This window comes from Nymphaea colorata, chromosome 6 (assembly GCF_008831285.2).
Source record: "Nymphaea colorata isolate Beijing-Zhang1983 chromosome 6, ASM883128v2, whole genome shotgun sequence".
In the NCBI taxonomy this organism is placed as follows: Eukaryota; Viridiplantae; Streptophyta; class Magnoliopsida; order Nymphaeales; family Nymphaeaceae; genus Nymphaea; species Nymphaea colorata.
This window is the reverse complement of record NC_045143.1, coordinates 28,602-49,693: the sequence shown is the minus strand read 5'-3', so window position 1 is coordinate 49,693 and position 21,092 is coordinate 28,602. Positions and strand designations below refer to the sequence as shown.

At 39.1% G+C, this 21,092-nt stretch overlaps 1 protein-coding gene across 12 annotated transcripts in view; it reads right to left on the bottom strand.

Annotated features, from left to right (window-relative positions):
- Positions 1 to 21,092, bottom strand: part of LOC116255696 (uncharacterized) — a 38,766-nt gene that overhangs the window by 5,466 nt on the left and 12,208 nt on the right. For 3 of the 12 annotated variants that reach the window (XR_004172918.2, XR_007573684.1, XR_007573685.1), the window contains exons 1-2: positions 19,289 to 19,371; positions 17,978 to 18,087 (exon numbers count right to left, since the gene is read on the bottom strand). The exons of 3 other annotated variants lie outside the window; for them this stretch is intronic. The gene's annotated coding sequence lies outside the window, so the exon portion shown is untranslated. Of the gene's footprint in view, positions 1 to 14,983; positions 15,100 to 17,977; positions 18,088 to 19,288; positions 19,372 to 21,092 lie in introns of those variants that run through there. 6 more of the 12 variants (XR_007573678.1, XR_007573682.1, XR_007573683.1 and 3 more) reach the window with 4 other exon arrangements.

Below are 21,092 nucleotides of genomic sequence, written 5' to 3'. Positions count from 1 at the left end.
TCGACTCAGTTATTTAATTGGTGTCTAAGTATCAGTGTGCAAACATACCTTGTGCCTTCCATCCAACCAGGGAAATGGTCATAATAAGTGCTGCTTTCAATTACTGTATGCTGGGTGTATGATCAAGACTAGTGTATCCCCTCTTTTTTCTCCAATCAACATCTATCCCATGGTGAGTGTTAGGCCAGCAAACTTTGCTCTGTGACAAATGTACATGAAGATTAATTCACAAACTACCTTAAAAGCCTAGTTGCTTCTGTATGTATATACAATAGCAGTTACTGCTGTAACTTTTGTACCTTTGACAGCTAAGTTGTTTCATGGCATATCTCTCGGCCTTCATCGATCCGAAGTTACTCCAATCTCTTGGTAATGAACTGCAACTCAATCCTATGTATAGACTCTATCTTCTAGCAAGTGTTTAACCAACTCAACAACCAGTTTTGGTTGCTGGCAACATATGCTTTCAACCACAACAAACATTATGCATTAAACCACAACAAACATAAAAGAAAAGACATTATTTCATGTTCAGTACATCAACAACACATTCCTGAGGATGCCTTCAACCAACTCAACAACCTCCTTTGGTTGTATAAAGTATTTTGCTTTTTGTAGAAAAGTTGTCGTTGAATGGTGAATGGCATTAGAGGCTCTTGGTTCGCCAATCACACCAGGCATGGTCAAGCAACCTAGTTCAGGAAAACCCATAATGTTAGGATCAAGTTCACCAATTCATGCAATAGTGCCCAACCTCTGCATAAAATGCTTGCCATATCAAGTGTTAGGAAAGTCTTGGGAAAAAAAGTATCACTGTTCACCTTCCAGTTCATGATCATGGGCCTTACCAGCAGCAACGACATTTGGTTAAGAACATAAAAAAATTCAAAACCAATAACAAATCTAAAAACAAGCTTTCCAAGACATTCTGAAATAAGCATTAGTTGTGTCATTTTCACGCCTAAAGAACCTACATTCTGATATAATTTTGGTCCAACCTCAACCCACCTTCTCCTCCAATGTAGGAAAAACATCTCGGTTATGGAAAGGAGAAGAACTAGATTAAAAGCAATAGCCTCAATCGATGGGGAGCATGCCGAACAGCCAGCCTTAAATGAGTGACACAACATAAATAGCATCAATGAGAAAAGATTCAATAATATCATAATTTTTCCCCAATGCAGGACATTGTCCTGATTTATGGATAAACAAACACATACTAGTTAAAATATCCATAACTCTCGACTAACATGACACAAGAAGAAACAAGGAAGAACTGAATAATAAGCTGGTCCAAATCTATGAAGGACCCAGCTGTCGAAGCAAAGGCATGGGTGGGTAGTTGATGATGATGAAGAATAATTCCACCCCATTTTGCAAAACCATGTATTTCAAGCCAAGACAAATATTAGATGAAGCCAAGAACAAAACTCATGCAACTTCAAAGGATATAACTTTTCAAAAATGTCACAGTTCAAAATTGACCGGTTCTTTTGAAAACAGATAAGAGACCTTCCATGACAGCCTCAACCCTAAGTTTGGGTTATGTCATTGAAATGCAGTTTGAAGGCATTTCAACGGGTTGAGGAGACTCAATTAAGGTGCAATAATGGGTCAGGTTTCCAAATGATCTGCCTCTCCCAAGACAGAGGAAAAGAAGGACAATTTGTCACATTCAGCATAAGTGGACTAGGTTTGAGGACTATTCCATGACTTCATCTATTCCATGAAAGGGACTAGTAGTTTGTTAATGAAATGGCAAACACCTTTCAAGACCAAAGGGAATTGGTTAGTTCCTCTTATGCCTAAAAAACCTCGAAACATAACAAGAGATGTCAAGTTTTTATTTTGAAATAGTTCAAAATTATCAATTTAACTCATAAGCTTGAGTGCTCGTGTTGTGCAAACAATATGTCATTCATTTACCCATACTACCATACAAGCATTAGGATTCATTTCGCATCAATGTTGCCGAACCTCTAGAAGGGACATCTTTCAATTTTCGAAATCTGAACATAAAGGAATCATCCTCGACGTCTTAGGTAATAAAGGAGCAGATATTGACCCCAAAATCACACATCTAGGAAAGACTGTCACATTCAATTCCTGCAAGTTTAGCTTTCATGTCTTTCATCTCTTGGCACACCTTTTGTTTTTTCTTTTTTTCTTTTTCTTTTTTTGCATTCAGCTTTTTACCTTTTTGATTTCTTTTCCTTTGATTTTTTTTTTTTCAGGCCGACCTTCACCTTTGAGGGAATACCTCACCACCTCAAAGGCTACTACGAAGCTCCACCGCTTTGGTAGTTATGTGTAGCTTTGTCACGTGTCCAACCCGCTTCACCTTACGAGTTTTCGACGAGCCAAAGGTTCGTAAGTCATTATCTTCGCGAAATTGACATAATTCAGCTTTATGCCTACCCGGTACTCATGATTACAGACTTAGAGGAACAACTACACAAGCCTCGAGCCCATCTCTCAACCCTCATTTTGCTACCTGCCAAGATCTTACAGAGCATTGTGGCTTCTCTCACAGTATATTTCATGTTAAATCCTCGTAAATGTTTGAACACAGGAAAATATTGGCCTAAAGGTCAGGTTTAGTGAAACAACGGGGCAATAAAAAAATTTTTGGATGAGGGGATGAGACTTTGGGGATGGACAGATTTTAGAACTCCGCCTGAAACATGAAACTTTTCAAGAGCAAAAGGCAAGTAGTATATCAAATGGATCACAACTTCCTTTAGCAAAATTCCTGAGAATTTCAACTTGAGCTTTGTAAGTGCAGGTATTTGTGTGCAGAAGAGATGTTCAGCTCCGATATAGTTGAGAAGTCCCTACCTCTTGGTGATAATATAAGGCACCAAGGCCTAAAAAACTCACAGGTCTGACCATAGCTTGGTCAGACTCAATTTGACCAAGCTGAGCTTGCACAAACATAAAAATTAGAAAAATACAATTACAAAAAGAATAAAAATGCTTACATATATTACTAATATAGTCAAATGTATATATATGTAAGACTACGGTTATATACGCACTTGTGCATATAGCTTGATGGATCATACACATACACATATAAATTGCATATACACAAGTGTTTGCGATAATACACAAAGAACCTTCTAATAGCTAATGCCCCCACATACCATTTGTCCATTTTCTGCATTTAGATGTTTTTTTCACCATAAACCTATTACCATTATCTCCTAACTTTTTTGAAACCACAAAAAAAAAAAGCCCTAAACAAAACCTTTAGTGTGCAACTCAACCAACCACAAGGTTGAGCGACAAGCATCCAACAGTAGGCTGGAATGACCAACAATACCTGAAGTACTTCCAACTATAACAACAGCCGTCTAACATTACTTAGAAGGCTAAAAAGTTACAACATAAGATCAACACATTAATTGATCACTAAAGGTAATCACATACGAGAATATATGCATGCCCTTGTGTATCTCTCTTCCGTAAATGCCCATAGGAATAGCAATGCAACCTAAATGAACCCTAACTCTACCAAATTCCAATATAAATCTATTCTTTTCTGAAATATCACCGCCAAAAATTTAAATTAGATGAGTACTGAAATACGATTTCTGCATCCTAATCATACATGCGAAAGGCCTAAGACAAGTCAAAGGATTGACCGCTATCACTTTTTTGATGCATGGTAGAATCGAAGGTTAAGTCCTGCACTATGGTGTTGGAAGCATCTTAACTGTAGAAAACCTTGAAAATTAAAACCCTTCAAGCAACCCCTCTCGGATGCATGACAATAAACTACCCCTGTTCTAAGTTTCTAACCTTTGAGGCTTCGATGCGCATCTCAGGGAATGACTGTTGCAGTGACTCGCTGTCTGCCGACAACCAGTGGTAGATGGCGGCTGCCTGCAAATAACGAACAGAACCCAAGACCACAAATTTGAAGGCCCACCGAAAGTAATCAAGAAGCCGTGCTCAAGGGAAAGAGAGAGAGATAGAGAAAGAGATACCGGACTTGGGGAAATTTGGGATCACACGGATCGACGTGGAGATCCTCTTGATGCGATCGTCGCCGCCCTCGATTCCCCATTGTGGACTAATAACATAAGTTGAGGAATTTAAAAAAAAACAATAGTGTACATACATACACACTGACATTTCATCAACCAATTTGAGGGCTACCGCGTTGAAGGGAAGAAACGAATGAAGAGACAAGAAGGCAAGAGGTGCGTCATCAATGGTCGACGCAGAGCCTCAAAGAGAGAGAGAGAGAGAGACCAGGTTAGCATACCTATTTCAAACGACGTCATATGAGAACACCCATCACTGATTAGGGATGCACCACCTTGATCGCGCAGGTTACTGCTGTAAATCAGAGCTAGAGGCCGACTCAGAAAGAGAAGTATTCATACATGTGAAGCAGAGGGGAGGTGGGACGGAGACGGGTTGCATTGCAGGAGACGAAGAAGAATAGGAGAGACACAAGAGAAGAGTTGAGACGTTTCTTGGATAGGCATGGCAGAGGCGGTGGGAGTGGGCGAAGGTTTTGTCGAGTTGGGGAAAGCAAATTCGCCGTTGCGACTTTTTGGCTTCCAGAATTTAACTTTCTTTATTCTCGTTATAAAACAGAAGCCATATGTTTATAGGATTATTGTGTTTTTCGTACATAGAGGAAATGAACCTGAATCAGTAAATTGGTGGATTGGTGGATCTGTTGCCTGCTTAATATCCAAATAGTTAATTTGCATCAATAAGTGGCTCACATGTGTGAGAATCTTCACTAAAACATCACCGAATCACGTCTCTCCGTCTGAAAATAAGGAGGATGGAGAATAGAGAATAGAAGAAGGCAATGAAGGTAAGAGAACCGGCGGCCAATGCAGCCACACTATGCTTGATCTCTATTATTAAAACATAAACCTAATTAGGTTACAACAAAAAGAGGAATAAAACATGAAGTAATTACAAGAGGTGCCACCACTTAGACGTGAAGACATAAAAACGAAGTGGATCGGGTCTGAACAGACCCGATCCAGACCCGATCCCTTTACATTGATGCGTACAGACTTAACAGCCCCCCTCAAGTTGTGCATGAGATTTGATCATGCACAACTTGTTTTTCAAATCCCAAAAATGCTGCCCTGTAAGACCTTTGGTAAAAAGATCCGCTATTTGTTCACTGGTGGATATATAAGTAGGCAATATCTCGGCTTCTTCAACCTTCTGACGAATGAAGTGTTGATCAATCTCAATGTGCTTGGTACGATTATGCAAAATGGGGTTGAAGGCAATTTTGATGGCGCTTTGATTGTCGCATAGCAATGAGGACTGAACAATAGGTGGATGAAGCTCTCCAAGCAAATGTCGTAACCATGATGCCTCAGCTGTCCCTGCAGCCATTGCTCTATACTCTGCCTCAGTGCTAGATCGTGCAACGGCACGCTGCTTTTTACTGCTCCAACAAATGAGATTAGAATCAAGAAAAAGGCAGAAACCTGAAACTGAGCGTCGGTCATCAGGATCTCCTGCCCAGTCTGCATCAGTATAAGTATATATGCTATGTCCAAGAGAAATATTGGGACACTTTGTATAGATCAATCCATCCCCAAGAGTAGCTTTGAGATACCGTAAGATCCGCTTAGGAGCATCCATATGTCCTTCTGTGGGTGCATGCATAAATTGAGAGATCTGATTTACAGCATAGACTATGTCTGGGCGCGTAAAGGTAAGGTATTGTAACATACCAACAATGCTGCGATAGAAGGTAGGATTTGAATAGGCAGCAGTTCCATCAGAGGCAGCCAATTTAGTGTTTAGAACACTAGGAGTAGTTATGGGTTTGCAATTAATCATACCTGCCCTGTCCAAAATATCAAGAGTATACTTATGCTGCGTAAGAGTCAATCGATCATTTGCTCTATCAAGTTCAACACCCAAGAAGTACCGAAGTTCGCCGAGATCTTTCATCTTGAATTCTTGCTGCAACAGATCCTTAACATAAGATATATGAGAAGAAGAATTCCCAGTTATAACAATATCATCTACATAGATAAGTAACCAAGTGGTAGCTTCTTCGTAGAAAACCAGCTTGTTGTATATGATGAGAAAACCGATCGAACCATGATCTAGAAGCTTGCTTCAGCCCATATAAAGACTTGTGTAACTTACAAACCCATTTTTGAGGATCATGAGTATTGTAGCCGGGAGGTTGCTCCATGTATACCTCTTCCTTAAGAATCCCATGTAGAAAAGCATTTTTGACATCTAACTGATAAAGAGGCCACCCATATGAGACTGCAAGAGAAATAATCACACGTATTGTGCCCATCTTGATAACCGGACTGAATGTTTCATCATAATCTTCCCCATATTGTTGTGTGAAACCACGGGCCACAAGACGTGCTTTATGTCGATCAATGCTACCGTCTGGCTTATATTTCAGTTTGTAGACCCATTTGGAGCCCACAACATTCTTATCAGTTGGACGAGGGACAATCTGCCAAGTCTGACACTCATGCAATGCTGCTATTTCCTCATTCATAGCTTCAACCCAACATTTTTCCTTACTTGCATGGTGATAGGATTTTGGTTCGACCTTCTTGCTGACTTCTGTCATAAACAACTGAAAATCTAAAGAAAAGTTGTTATAACTTACCCACCGATCAATGGGATGTCGCACACGTTGGGACTGACGTGGGGCTGCATTAGGAGCTGATCGCCTAGAGTACACAAGGCCTGAGAACCGACTATGTATAGGTGAATCATGGGGTTGTGAGGATGAGGGCATGCTGTCCAAGGAATCTCTCACAAGTGTCTCAGCCTCATTAACATCTTGCTCCTCGTGCTCAATCAAACGGTCAGTCCCTTGTCTTAGGATTTCAGCATGCAGCCAAGTATCATAAATCTCATTTTTATCCTTGAGTGTCATGCAAGTAGCCTTGGGATCTTGTAACCAGTTTTCATCGAAAACAACATGCCGTGAAATATGAACACGCCCAGTTTTAGGGTTGTAACATCTATAACCCTTGTAGTTTTCTGCATACCCTACGAATCTGCACAAAATAGCACGATCTTGAAACTTGTTACGTAAGGAAACATCAACATGCACATAGCAAACACATCCAAAAACACGCAATTCCTCATAGCGTGGCTGCTCTTGATGTAATAAAAAATATGGGGATTTGCCATCAAGCAAAGCCAATGGCAGTCGATTTATAACATGCACAGCCGTATGAAAAGCCTCAGTCCACAATGTCATGGGTAAGTCTGTGTCATGCATCATGCTGAGCGCGCTTTCAACAATATGTCTATGTTTCCGTTCAGCAATTCCATTTTGCTGAGGAGTATGTGAGCATGAAATCTGTCTAGTGATCCCATTATCTAGTAGATACTCAGTAAATTCATTAGAAATAAATTCACTACCACCATCACATTGAAAATGCACAATATTACTGGAGTATTTATTTCGAACCAAGGCATGGAATTGAGTAAACAAACTGAAAACTTCAGATTTGTGTTTCATGAAGTGTATCCAAGTATGTCGAGAATATGAATCTATAAAAATGACATAGTACCTACTCCCAGAAGAAGAGGGAATTGGAGCAGGCCCCCAAACATCAGAATATATGGTGTCAAAAATCCTTGAAGCTCTTTTATTAATTGACTGAAAAGGAAGAGCATGGCTCTTACAAAGATGACAACTCGAGCACATGCTGGACTCACTGACTGAACTCAGACTGGACTTATCTAAGAGTCCGTCTGCAACAAGACTTCGAACAAAAGACTGACTACGAGCTAACCGACCATGCCAAATGGATGGCTTATTATATTCTGCGACATTGACTTCATTATGACTTGAAGAACATGAATCTGGAGGGTGAGGTTTGGACAGCTTTGGAGCTTCTTCAAGGACATACATATCTCCTTTGCGAGTGCCCTCAGCGAATGTCTTCTTGGTTTGAGCATCCTTGACATAAACAGAAGATGGTGTGAATTCAACAGAGGAGTGAGTATCATCAATAAGTTTGGACACTGAGATAATATTTTTCTTGACACTTGGAACAACAAGGACATTCTTTAATGGAATGGAAGAAGAACCCATGGATATTTGTGCATTTCCAATGTGCGATATTGTGTGATGGGAACCATCTCCCGTGACTACTGAGCCTTGATCTAAATAAGGGGAAACACTAGAGAGATTACCTGTGTCACCAGTAACGTGGGCTGCTGCTTCAGAGTCCACATACCACTCTCCTTGCTCATTTTGCTTCAAGTTAAGTTTGGATAAGGCTGTCATTAGAAGTTGCTGCACGTCTGCTGAAACCTTTGAAGTTGGATTTGATCCAGACGAGGATGGAGCTGACCCCGCTACTGTCCTATTCTCGCGCCTGACCTGACTATTCTTGTTCTGAGGATTGTGCCAACATTCTGATTTTACATGCCCCTTCTTGTTGCAATAGAAGCATGTCGGGATTCTCCTAGATGTGGCAGAGGTAGTATTCATGCCTGGCGGTGTTGGGAGAATCCCTCTTCCCATGCCTGTCTGAGGAGTCCAAGAACGAGTGCGATTTCCTTGCAGTGCGTGAGTTCCTGTGATCAATACATTGTGGCTGTTGGAAGGAACCAGATTATGTCGTTGAACTCGACTAGCTTCATGTTGAAAAAGCTTGGCCTTTAGATCTTCAAAAGATGGGAGAACAGGTAAGACTTCCAAGGCTGTGCAAAAAATATCAAATTCCGTTCCCAGTCCACTCAAGGCTTGTTGGACTTTGTCTTTGTCGCTGACGGGATGTCCAATTGCAGCAAGCTGATCACTAACACTCTTGATTTCATTCAAATACTCCAAAACTGTACGCGTCCCACGCTTGATATCCTGAAATTGCCTTCTTAATTGTAGAAAACGTGCTTCCGAGACTTGAGAATATGTTGTAGCAAGGGTAGACCACAACTCTAGGGCAGTTAAATCATCATCAATACCTCCCAATACCTCTTCTGACAAGGTAGAAGTGATATAAGCAACAAGAGACTGGTCGTGAGCCAGCCAAACTTCATATTCGGGATTGCTCTCAAGAAGAGTTTCATATTCAAAACTGATTTCACTTCCAGCCGAGGCCCCAACACCTTTATCTCCCACGACTGTCTTCTTTATTTCACGGTTAACATACTTTGGAGGTGCTGGAGTAGTCCCATCGATGTGCCCATACAGTCTATGGCTCTTAATAAATGGGACAATTTGGCGTTTCCAAGTCAAATAATTACTATGGTTCAGTTTTTGAGAGATGAGTTGTGAGAGAAAACTAGAGGATAGAAGAGAGGGAGCCGGCTGGTTCATGATTCATGATTGAAAAAGAGGATTAGAACAGACGATTTGGGCAGAATTTTAGAGGTCACGATAGAAATTAGGGCAAATTAGGGCAAATTAGGGCAAACCGTGTGACTTAGGGCAAAAAACAGAATTTAGGGCAACAGAAATTAGGGCAAATCGTGGGATTAAGGGCAGAAACAGAGTTTGAGGATAACCACGGTAGAAAATAAGATTTAGGGCAGAATACTCCAAGCACGGCAGAAAATAAGATTTAGGGCAGAATACTCCAAGAAGAAATCACTCACCGGAGGACGATGTAACCTGGCTCTGATACCATGTGAGAATCTTCACTAAAACATCACCGAATCACGTCTCTCCGTCTGAAAATAAGGAGGATGGAGAATAGAGAATAGAAGAAGGCAATGAAGGTAAGAGAACCGGCGGCCAATGCAGCCACACTATGCTTGATCTCTATTATTAAAACATAAACCTAATTAGGTTTCAACAAAAAGAGGAATAAAACATGAAGTAATTACAAGAGGTGCCACCACTTAGACGTGAAGACATAAAAACGAAGTGGATCGGGTCTGAACAGACCCGATCCAGACCCGATCCCTTTACATTGATGCGTACAGACTTAACAACATGCACATGCTCCGCAAAACTTTTAATAATAGCAGCAAACGGGCAATTAAATCACTGAGACAAAACCCCAAAAATGTAAAGATGCAAACAGAGGAAACGAACGGTGACCTCCAAGCAAGAGAAATACATTTATACAGTGGCAGTGGCGGAACAATAAATTTTGGACTATGCCCCTCCAAAAATAAAATATCGCTCTAAAAAATATATGCATAGAGAGGGATATTTTATTTTTGGAGGGACATAGGTGAACATAGAAAATATACGCGTGCAGAACAGTTTAATCCAGCACTTCTTGTTCCACCACAGTTTAGGACCCTTTCCTTTGCAAAACCCACTTCCACATCCAAATGAGCTGGTCATGAGCTTAGAGTAGATTTAGAGCTCAAATATCAAGGAACCCTTCTCCTTATAATACTTCTGCATCCAAATGAGCCGATCAGATGATAGTAGATTCTGAGCTTTGAACTTTTCTCCTTGCAAAACCCACTTACATGACTTGTAAGATTTTTTGTCTGCTCTCAAAAACCTAACGTGGTCTTACAGAAGCATTTGTTCCTGTATCCATCTCCTTGGAACCGGATGTCCGAAAGCTTTGGCTCTTGTTGGTCTCAGATCTCAAAGCATTTCTAATATTCACAACCTCACCAAGCAACTGCTATGCTGCCTTGACATACTTGGAATACTTAGGGAGCAAGGCTGGGGGCAGCTTCCTCCAACTTAATTCCCATTCTTAGCATCATGGAATCGCTTTGTGATCATGATGCTTCACACCAGAAGGACATGGAAGAATACCTAGTCAATTGGGATTTAAATCCATTGAGGCATATTAAACTATATGAATTTGGATAGCATCTCTCCCTGATGACGACTATTATGTACTTGTTACTTACCTTTGCTAATTAATCATCTTATTCACCACATCGGTGTGCGCATGCATGGTTGAATGTGCGATGAGTGCTTCAGAAGCCACACATTCGAACCTCTGTACAAAGCAAGAAGAAAAAGGATTGGATTCACCAACTTCCAAATAAGCAGTGTGCCCAAGGACAGGGGCCGGTTTGTGGTTCCTTTTTCAAATATGGGCTAACATTCATCTCTTAGATGTAAGTGAAATTTGGATGTAAATTAAATTAAAGCTACCAGATTATGCCAAAAGACTATCGCAGAATCGAACTCTCAACCTCCATCAGCTGGTTTTAAGTCGACTCAGTTTTTTAATTGGTGTCTAAGTATCAGTGTGCAAACATACCTTGTGCCTTCCATCCAACCAGGGAAATGGTCATAATAAGTTCTGCTTTCAATTACTGTATGTTGGGTGTATGATCAAGACTAGTATATCCCCTCTTTTTTCTCCAATCAACATCTATCCCATGGTGAGTGTTAGGCCAGCAAACTTTGCTCTGTGAGAAATGTACATGAAGATTAATTCACAAACTACCTTAAAGGCCTAGTTGCTTCTGTATGTATATACAACAGCAGTTACTGCTGTAACTTTTGTACCTTTGACGCATACCTCTCGGCCTTCATCGATCCGAAGTTACTCCAATCTCTTGGTAATGAGTTGCAACCCAATCCTATGTATAGACTCTATCTTCTAGCAAGTGTTTAACCCATTGGAAATGCCGATATCAAACCAGTTTTGGTTGCTGGCAACATATGCTTTCAACCACAACAAACATTATGCATTAAACCACAACAAACATAAAAAGAAAAGACATTATTTTCATGTTCAGTACATCAACAACACATTCCTGAGGATGCCTTCAACCAACTCAACAACCTCCTTTGGTTGTATAAAGTATTTTGCTTTTTGTAGAAAAGTTGTCGTTGAATGGTGAATGGCATTAGAGGCTCTTGGTTCGCCAATCACACCAGGCATGGGCAAGCAACCAAGTTCAGGAAAACTCATAATGTTAGGATCAAGTTCACGAATTCATGCAATAGTGCCCAACCGCTGCATAAAATGCTTGCCATATCAAGTGTTAGGAAAGTCCTGGAAAAAAAAGTATCACTGTTCACCTTCCAGTTCATGATCATGGGCCTTACCAGCAGCAACGACATTTGGTTAAGAACATAAAAAAATTCAAGACCAATAACAAATCTAAAAACAAGCTTTCCAAGACATTCTGAAATAAGCATTAGTTGTGTCATTTTCACGCCTAAAGAACCTACATTCTGATATAGTTTTGGTCCAACCTCAGCCCACCTTCTTCTCCTCCAATGTAGGAAAAACATCTCGGTTATGGAAAGGGGAAGAACTAGATTAAAAGCAATAGCCTCAATCGACGGGGAGCAGGCCGAACAGCCAGCCTTAAATGAGTGACACAACATAAATAGCATCAATGAGAAAAGATTCAATAATATCATAATTTTTCCCCAATGCAGGACATTGTCCTGATTTATGGATAAACAAACACATACTAGTTAAAATATCCATAACTCTCGACTAACATGACACAAGAAGAAACAAGGAAGAACTGAATAATAAGCTGGTCCAAATCTATGAAGGACCCAGCTGTCGAAGCAAAGGCATGGGTGGGTAGTTGATGATGATGAAGAATAATTCCACCCCATTTTGCAAAACCATGTATTTCAAGCCAAGACAAATATTAGATGAAGCCAAGAACAAAACTCATGCAACTTCAAAGGATATAACTTTTCAAAAATGTCACAGTTCAAAATTGACCGGTTCTTTTGAAAACAGATAAGAGACCTTCCATGACAGCCTCAACCCTAAGTTTGGGTTATGTCATTGAAATGCAGTTTGAAGGCATTTCAACGGGTTGAGGAGACTCAATTAAGGTGCAATAATGGGTCAGGTTTCCAAATGATCTGCCTCTCCCAAGACAGAGGAAAAGAAGGACAATTTGTCACATTCAGCATAAGTGGACTAGGTTTGAGGACTATTCCATGACTTCATCTATTCCATGAAAGGGACTAGTAGTTTGTTAATGAAATGGCAAACACCTTTCAAGACCAAAGGGAATTGATTAGTTCCTCTTATGCCTAAAAAACCTCGAAACATAACAAGAGATGTCAAGTTTTTATTTTGAAATAGTTCAAAATTATCAATTTAACTCATAAGCTTGAGTGCTCGTGTTGTGCAAACAATATGTCATTCATTTACCCATACTACCATACAGGCATTAGGATTCATTTCGCATCAATGTTGTCGAACCTCTAGAAGGGACATCTTTCAATTTTCTAAATGTGAACATAAAGGAATCATCCTCGACGTCTTAGGTAATAAAAAAAAGGAGCAGATATTGACCCCAAAATCACACATCTACGAAAGATTGCCACATTCAATTCCTGCAAGTTTAGCCTTCATGTCTTTCATCTCTGTCTTTCATCTCTTGGCAGGCACCTTTTGTTTTGTTTTTTTTCTTTTTTTCTTTTTCTTTCTTTTGCATTCAGCTTTTTGCCTTTTTGATTTCTTTTCCTTTGATTTTTTTTTTTCAGGCCGACCTTCACCTTTGAGGGAATACCTCACCACCTCAAAGGCTACTACGAAGCTCCACCGCTTTGGTAGTTATGTGTAGCTTTGTCACGTGTCCAACCCGCTTCACCTTACGAGTTTTCGACGAGCCAAAGGTTCGTAAGTCATTATCTTCGCGAAATAGACATAAATCAGCTTTATGCCTACCCGGTACTCGTGATTACTGACTTAGAGGAACAACTACACAAGCCCCGAGCCCATCTCACAACCCTCATTTTGCTACCTGCCAAGATCTTACAGAGCATTGTGGCTTCTCTCACAGTATATTTCATGTTAAATCCTTGTAAATGTTTGAACACCGGAATCAATAGCATTTCCTAGGATTGACTTTCTCAGCTTCATAGGAGTTTTCCTTACTGTTCACATCTAGGATTTTTTAGCTTTCCCGTTCCATAGATTGACAACAAAAACTTGAAATTTTCTCCTACTCAAAAAGATACTAAGAGTAAAGCACAGACATATCGTTGTGAGAGAAGCCATTTTTAAAATGTTTTTAAAGAAAATTAAAAAAAAAACTTTTAAAAAAGTTCTTGACATCAAATGGTATATCACAAGGAGGAATGAACTTTACTCCCTAAAGAGACAGGCAAATGCAAAACAAATGGGGTAGACTAGGAAGAAGAATGAACTTCACCAACTCTGCTATAAAAATATGATATTCTACATAAAAGGGTGGTTTAAGGGTGACGAGTTCTCATAAATGTATAAATAATAGGTCATCAACTGATTGAAAGTTTTGCAAGAGGTTTAGGTTAAGCTCTTCTCTTTCCTTGAACAAACCCTAGGATAAACCAATCCTATAAAGCGGCTTTTGTAAAATCATTAGAGAAATGATAACGACAACAACAGCATTGGACACTGTTAGACTTTGATGTAAGGTTGTCTGCAGAAGCGAAAGTAAAAAAAGTGTTCGGACTTCGGATATAGAACAAAGGCAGACTTTTCGATTTCTGACGCGTTCATAAATCTGGGTTAAAAAGACATGATATTGTAAAGAGATGATACCAAAACCAAGGATTTTTTATTCTACAGAAGTAGAGGATTTTAGAAAACCAGAATTCAGAATTTTTTGAACTTTGGTATTTGTTTTGTATTTTTTTTATTCTGCCCAGTTTCTGTACAAAGTAGAACAAAATTCTCAAAAACAATGTTTCCTAATTAAACTATCAAAGATAGTAAAAAATCCCACAAAATTCAGAAAACTATATTCACATGTAAGAAGATCAAAACACAAAATGCTTGCACCCAAGAAGAAGATACAACACTCAAGCACACAGGGCAAGAATAATAAGAAAATGTAAAGTACATTAGCAAAGAAATCAAACAATTGTCATTCTATAGAATTTATAGAAAACAGATTTCCTCTTCAAAGAACAAAGCACCTCACTTCTTGTAATGGACCATGAACCTTCATCACATTCCCAAAGGTTGCTATGACAATTAATTGGGGCTGCATTAAGGGGAAACTTTTTTTGACAATAAGACTGTCTTAGACAAGTGCAATCCACCAATGAAGAAGGAAAGGAAGAAGAAAAGGAAAAAAAAATGCATACCAGACAACGACTGCTAAAGCCTGTCTACAACAATGTGCTGCCTCATTGAGCCTTCCCTTTCCCACGACAAATTTGACCAGCCATGCCCATCACCAAAATTACGTCACAAGTCATAACTGCAAATACAAGAAAAGCACAATTATAGGAAAGATCTAAAGATGAGCCTCAAATTCTTCCCTAATATCTTCAACATGGCTTGTAGACTCAAAATTGATGATGGTAACATCCCACTCCAAACTTTGGAAAAGATTATTCTTCCGGTGTGAGGAGCTGTGTGTTAGTTCTCCTGTTGGGGTCACGTGTTTGATGGTTTACTGCTGTATAGCTTTTGTACACCCAATGCAGGACATTGTCCTGATTTATGGATAAACAAACACATACTAGTTAAAATATCCATAACTCTCGACTAACATGACACAAGAAGAAACAAGGAAGAACTGAATAATAAGCTGGTCCAAATCTATGAAGGACCCAGCTGTCGAAGCAAAGGCATGGGTGGGTAGTTGATGATGATGAAGAATAATTCCACCCCATTTTGCAAAACCATGTATTTCAAGCCAAGACAAATATTAGATGAAGCCAAGAACAAAACTCATGCAACTTCAAAGGATATAACTTTTCAAAAATGTCACAGTTCAAAATTGACCGGTTCTTTTGAAAACAGATAAGAGACCTTCCATGACAGCCTCAACCCTAAGTTTGGGTTATGTCATTGAAATGCAGTTTGAAGGCATTTCAACGGGTTGAGGAGACTCAATTAAGGTGCAATAATGGGTCAGGTTTCCAAATGATCTGCCTCTCCCAAGACAGAGGAAAAGAAGGACAATTTGTCACATTCAGCATAAGTGGACTAGGTTTGAGGACTATTCCATGACTTCATCTATTCCATGAAAGGGACTAGTAGTTTGTTAATGAAATGGCAAACACCTTTCAAGACCAAAGGGAATTGGTTAGTTCCTCTTATGCCTAAAAAACCTCGAAACATAACAAGAGATGTCAAGTTTTTATTTTGAAATAGTTCAAAATTATCAATTTAACTCATAAGCTTGAGTGCTCGTGTTGTGCAAACAATATGTCATTCATTTACCCATACTACCATACAAGCATTAGGATTCATTTCGCATCAATGTTGCCGAACCTCTAGAAGGGACATCTTTCAATTTTCGAAATCTGAACATAAAGGAATCATCCTCGACGTCTTAGGTAATAAAGGAGCAGATATTGACCCCAAAATCACACATCTACGAAAGATTGCCACATTCAATTCCTGCAAGTTTAGCCTTCATGTCTTTCATCTCTTGGCAGGCACCTTTTGTTTTTGTTTTTTTTCTTTTTTTCTTTTTCTTTCTTTTGCATTCAGCTTTTTGCCTTTTTGATTTCTTTTCCTTTGATTTTTTTTTTTTCAGGCCGACCTTCACCTTTGAGGGAATACCTCACCACCTCAAAGGCTACTACGAAGCTCCACCGCTTTGGTAGTTATGTGTAGCTTTGTCACGTGTCCAACCCGCTTCACCTTACGAGTTTTCGACGAGCCAAAGGTTCGTAAGTCATTATCTTCGCGAAATAGACATAAATCAGCTTTATGCCTACCCGGTACTCATGATTACTGACTTAGAGGAACAACTACACAAGCCCCGAGCCCATCTCTCAACCCTCACTTTGCTACCTGCCAAGATCTTACAGAGCATTGTGGCTTCTCTCACAGTATATTTCATGTTAAATCCTTGTAAATGTTTGAACACCGGAATCAATAGCATTTCCTAGGATTGACTTTCTCAGCTTCATAGGAGTTTTCCTTACTGTTCACATCTAGGATTTTTCAGCTTTCCCGTTCCATAGATTGACAACAAAAACTTGAAATTTTCTCCTACTCAAGAAGATACTAAGAGTAAAGCACAGACATATCGTTGTGAGAGAAGCCATTTTTAAAATGTTTTTAAAGAAAATTAAAAAAAAAACTTTTAAAAAAGTTCTTGACATCAAATGGTATATCACAAGGAGGAATGAACTTTACTCCCTAAAGAGACGGGCAAATGCAAAACAAATGGGGTAGACTAGGAAGAAGAATGAACTTCACCAACTCTGCTATAAAAATATGATATTCTACATAAAAGGGTGGTTTAAGGGTGACGAGTTCTCATAAATGTATAAATAATAGGTCATCAACTGATTGAAAGTTTTGCAAGAGGTTTAGGTTAAGCTCTTCTCTTTCCTTGAACAAACCCTAGGATAAACCAATCCTATAAAGCGGCTTTTGTAAAATCATTAGAGAAATGATAACGACAACAACAGGATTGGACACTGTTAGACTTTGATGTAAGGTTGTCTGCAGAAGCGAAAGTAAAAAAGTGTTCGGACTTCGGATATAGAACAAAGGCAGACTTTTCGATTTCTGACGGGTTCATAAATCTGGGTTAAAGAGACATGATATTGTAAAGAGATGATACCAAAACTAAGGATTTTTTATTCTACAGAAGTAGAGGATTTTAGAAAACCAGAATTCAGAATTTTTTGAACTTTGGTATTTGTTTTGTATTTTTTTATTCTGCCCAGTTTCTGTACAAAGTAGAACAAAATTCTCAAAAACAATGTTTCCTAATTAAACTATCAAAGATAGTAAAAAATCACACAAAATTCAGAAAACTATATTCGCATGTAAGAAAATCAAAACACAAAATGCTTGCACCCAAGAAGAAGATACAACACTCATGCACACAGGGCAAGAATAGTAAGAAAATGTAAAGTACATTAGCAAAGAAATCAAACAATTGTCATTCTATATAATTTATAGAAAACAGATTTCCTCTTCAAAGAACAAAGCACCTCACTTCTTGTAATGGACCATGAACCTTCATCACATTCCCAAAGTTTGCTATGACAATTAATTGGGGCAGCATTAAGGGGAAACTTTTTTTGACAATAAGACTGTCTTAGACAAGTGCAATCCACCAATGAAGAAGGAAAGGAAGAAGAAAAGGAAAAAAAAATGCATACCAGACAGCGACTGCTAAAGCCTGTCTACAACAATGTGCTGCCTCATTGAGCCTTCCCTTTCCCACGACAAATTTGACCAGCCATCACCAAAATTAGGTCACAAGTCATAACTGCAAATACAAGAAAAGCACAATTATAGGAAAGATCTAAAGATGAGCCTCAAATTCTTCCCTAATATCTTCAACATGGCTTGTAGACTCATCCCACTCCAAACTTTGGAAAAGATTACTCTTCCGGTGTGAGGAGCTGTGTGTTAGTTCTCCTGTTGGGGTCACGTGTTTGATGGTTTACTGCTGTATAGCTTTTGTACACTCATTGTATGTCTAGAGTGTAATTCTACCTCAGCTCTATTCGTATGTTTGTGTATAGCTTCAATTTTTGTTCAATAAAATGGTCAAGAAAGGCCCCTACTCCCTGCAGGTTTGCATTGCAAAAGTTTAAAGGAAGGCTTTGGCATGTCTCAACTGCTTTTGGAAAAGCAGCAAAGTTTGCTCCGCAAACTCAGATATTTAGCATGGTCAAAACTAACTCAAAATTAGAGGCAGTTCTATATAGAATAGGGTTTTGGAACTATATAAGTTTGCATGCTATGTTAATTCAGAGAAATAAAACATCCACTATGATGCAAATCACCTAAACGAAGGATTCTTATCAGAGTGTTTCTTGCGTTGTTCCTGGATACTTATTTTTGTCCCGTTTTGTGTCAATTGGATGATGTCTCTGATTCAAACAAAGAAACCAACAGTTGCCGAACACAAAACAGAGCAAAGTACAAGATATACATGTTTCAATTTAAGATTCTACATTACAGTTGACGAAGGCTAAAAAAGGATTCACAAGCTTTGACCAGAAAAGGGGGAGGAAGTCATAGAAGCTATACACAAGATCCTCGAACCCTCAAGCTTCACACAACACACACACAGAGAGAGAGAGAGAGAGAGAAACTTAGATATTGTTTGGGAACGGTAAAGTTTTTATTATTTGCAAATACAATTTGAAGCAAAAGCCAATAATGTCATTAATCCTAGGCAATGGACAGGCCCAAATATAACTAAACAGATAAAAGTATTTAGCAACCAACAAAGAAGAACAACAACGCATGAAAGTCCGATATTCATATATAACATCCATGCTGTAAGCAGGTCCTTTTGCAAACTTATGATCCAATTAAACAAGTTTTCAAACATAAAGCAGATCTAAAACAACCTTCCCTATCTTGAAAAGGCGAAGACGACAACTAGGGCTGCGATTTGGGAAACACAGGCTGTTTGGAAATAAAACGAGAAAGAAAGAGGCAAGCCTGCGCCTCACCTCGACAGAGACGTGGAAGAGGAGTTGATGCAGACGTGCGATACGAGAATGGGCAGCTGCATGCGGAGAGCTTCTGCAAGAGGAGAAGACGGCTTCTCCACGGACAAGGACGAAAAACAGAAATTATGCCCCAACGGGCAGAAAGTTTGTCCATGCTCCTGAATTTTAGAAAAGAAGAAGGAAGAGGCGGGTAGGGCTCGATAAACCTCCCCTCACCAAAATTTCAAAATCGACCTAAATATTATGTAGTGTTTCAAAAACACACTTTAGTTTTAAAATTCATAAACTGCCTTTTTGAAAACTTGTGGGCGTGACAAGGAGACTCACCGTCCAGGTCGGCGGTGTTCGGGGCAAAGTTATAAATATTCGAATGTGAATGTCAAAATCAGATTCACACCCAATGGAAATGCCAACGGATAATTATTTATACTTGATCGGATATTTATGAAATATCTATATACGAATCCAAATCTAGATCCGATCAGTTGTTTTTTAAATCCAAATTGGATCTGATTTCTTAGTCAGGTATTAATTTTTTTTTTGGTACCCCGATTTTTTTTTGAAATGGTTGGATCGAATATCTCATCAAATCAAATATATTGACATCCCTAAGTATCAATTTCCTTTCCTACCCAAACTAAACAAAAGGGCCTTGGTTTTTATCTTTAATAGACTGTTTTTAAAGCCTACGGGGCTTCGGGTAGAAGATGGTATGGAGTTTTACTTTAGAACCAAGGCCCTTCTTGCACACAAAACCTTTTTTTGTTTTTGTCTACCATCAAAACATAAAAGCTATGTTTTTAAAACTCATTTAAACAATCATTTTTACAAAACCAAGTTTTCTAAAAAATCATTTTGTCAAGGAATTGCCCAAACGCTACCTAAAGCTTTTAAGCGAAGTAAATTGAACTCTTGTTTGCCTGAACAATAAATACGCATGACATGTCTCAACCATTTGTGAGTGCCTTGTACTGATGTGATTAAGTCTTTTCCTTTTAAGTGTATTTTTGAAAGGCTAAGTAAGTGAGATTTAAAAATTCAAATATGTAGTACAATTCATTTTTTCTTTTTCAATTTGAAACAAATTGATGTAAATGCCTCTAATGACTACATATATGAAGAACTACAATCAATCAATTCACATGCGTAGGAAAGCTCGGGTTTCCATGTGAAGATCATGATCAAGTTCATCTCAAATGATCATTCGTGAAAAAGATTCGCACCAACACGACCTGCCGTCTATGTCGGCACCAAAATCTCCAGTCAAAGCATGAACACCTACTAGGCGGTATTGGGCCCGCCCTGTTCGATTTAGAGTTAGAATTTCCAGTTAGAGTAGATATCAACGAGGAGCACTAAATTCTAGAACAAGTATAAAGGGCAATATATGTCATATCGTACTAAAAATTGTCAAGAATTTTTTTACAGAGGGTAGGCCTCCACGTTTTATTAAGACAGATGACATCAGCACGAAGTATAAAAAAAATCAAGAACAGACGGCGGAATTGTTATACCCGGCTTCATCAATGATGGTGGCAGTTTGGAAGAGGACCTACACCTACCCATTAGAAATTAACGATGTGCGTGAAGAGTACCCGTTGATTGCGTGTACCAGTAAAGCTTAATGGCAAGTTGAGTGAATGGGTTCGGTGTCGGTGAGCTGACGACTACTTTAGTGCCCAGCACCAAGTAGCAGACTAGTCCGCTAACATCTATCAAAGCCATTACATCACTCTGCAACTACTTACAACAATACATGGCGCCTCCTCTCTACAATGCTAATGAGTTAACCAGCAATGGAATC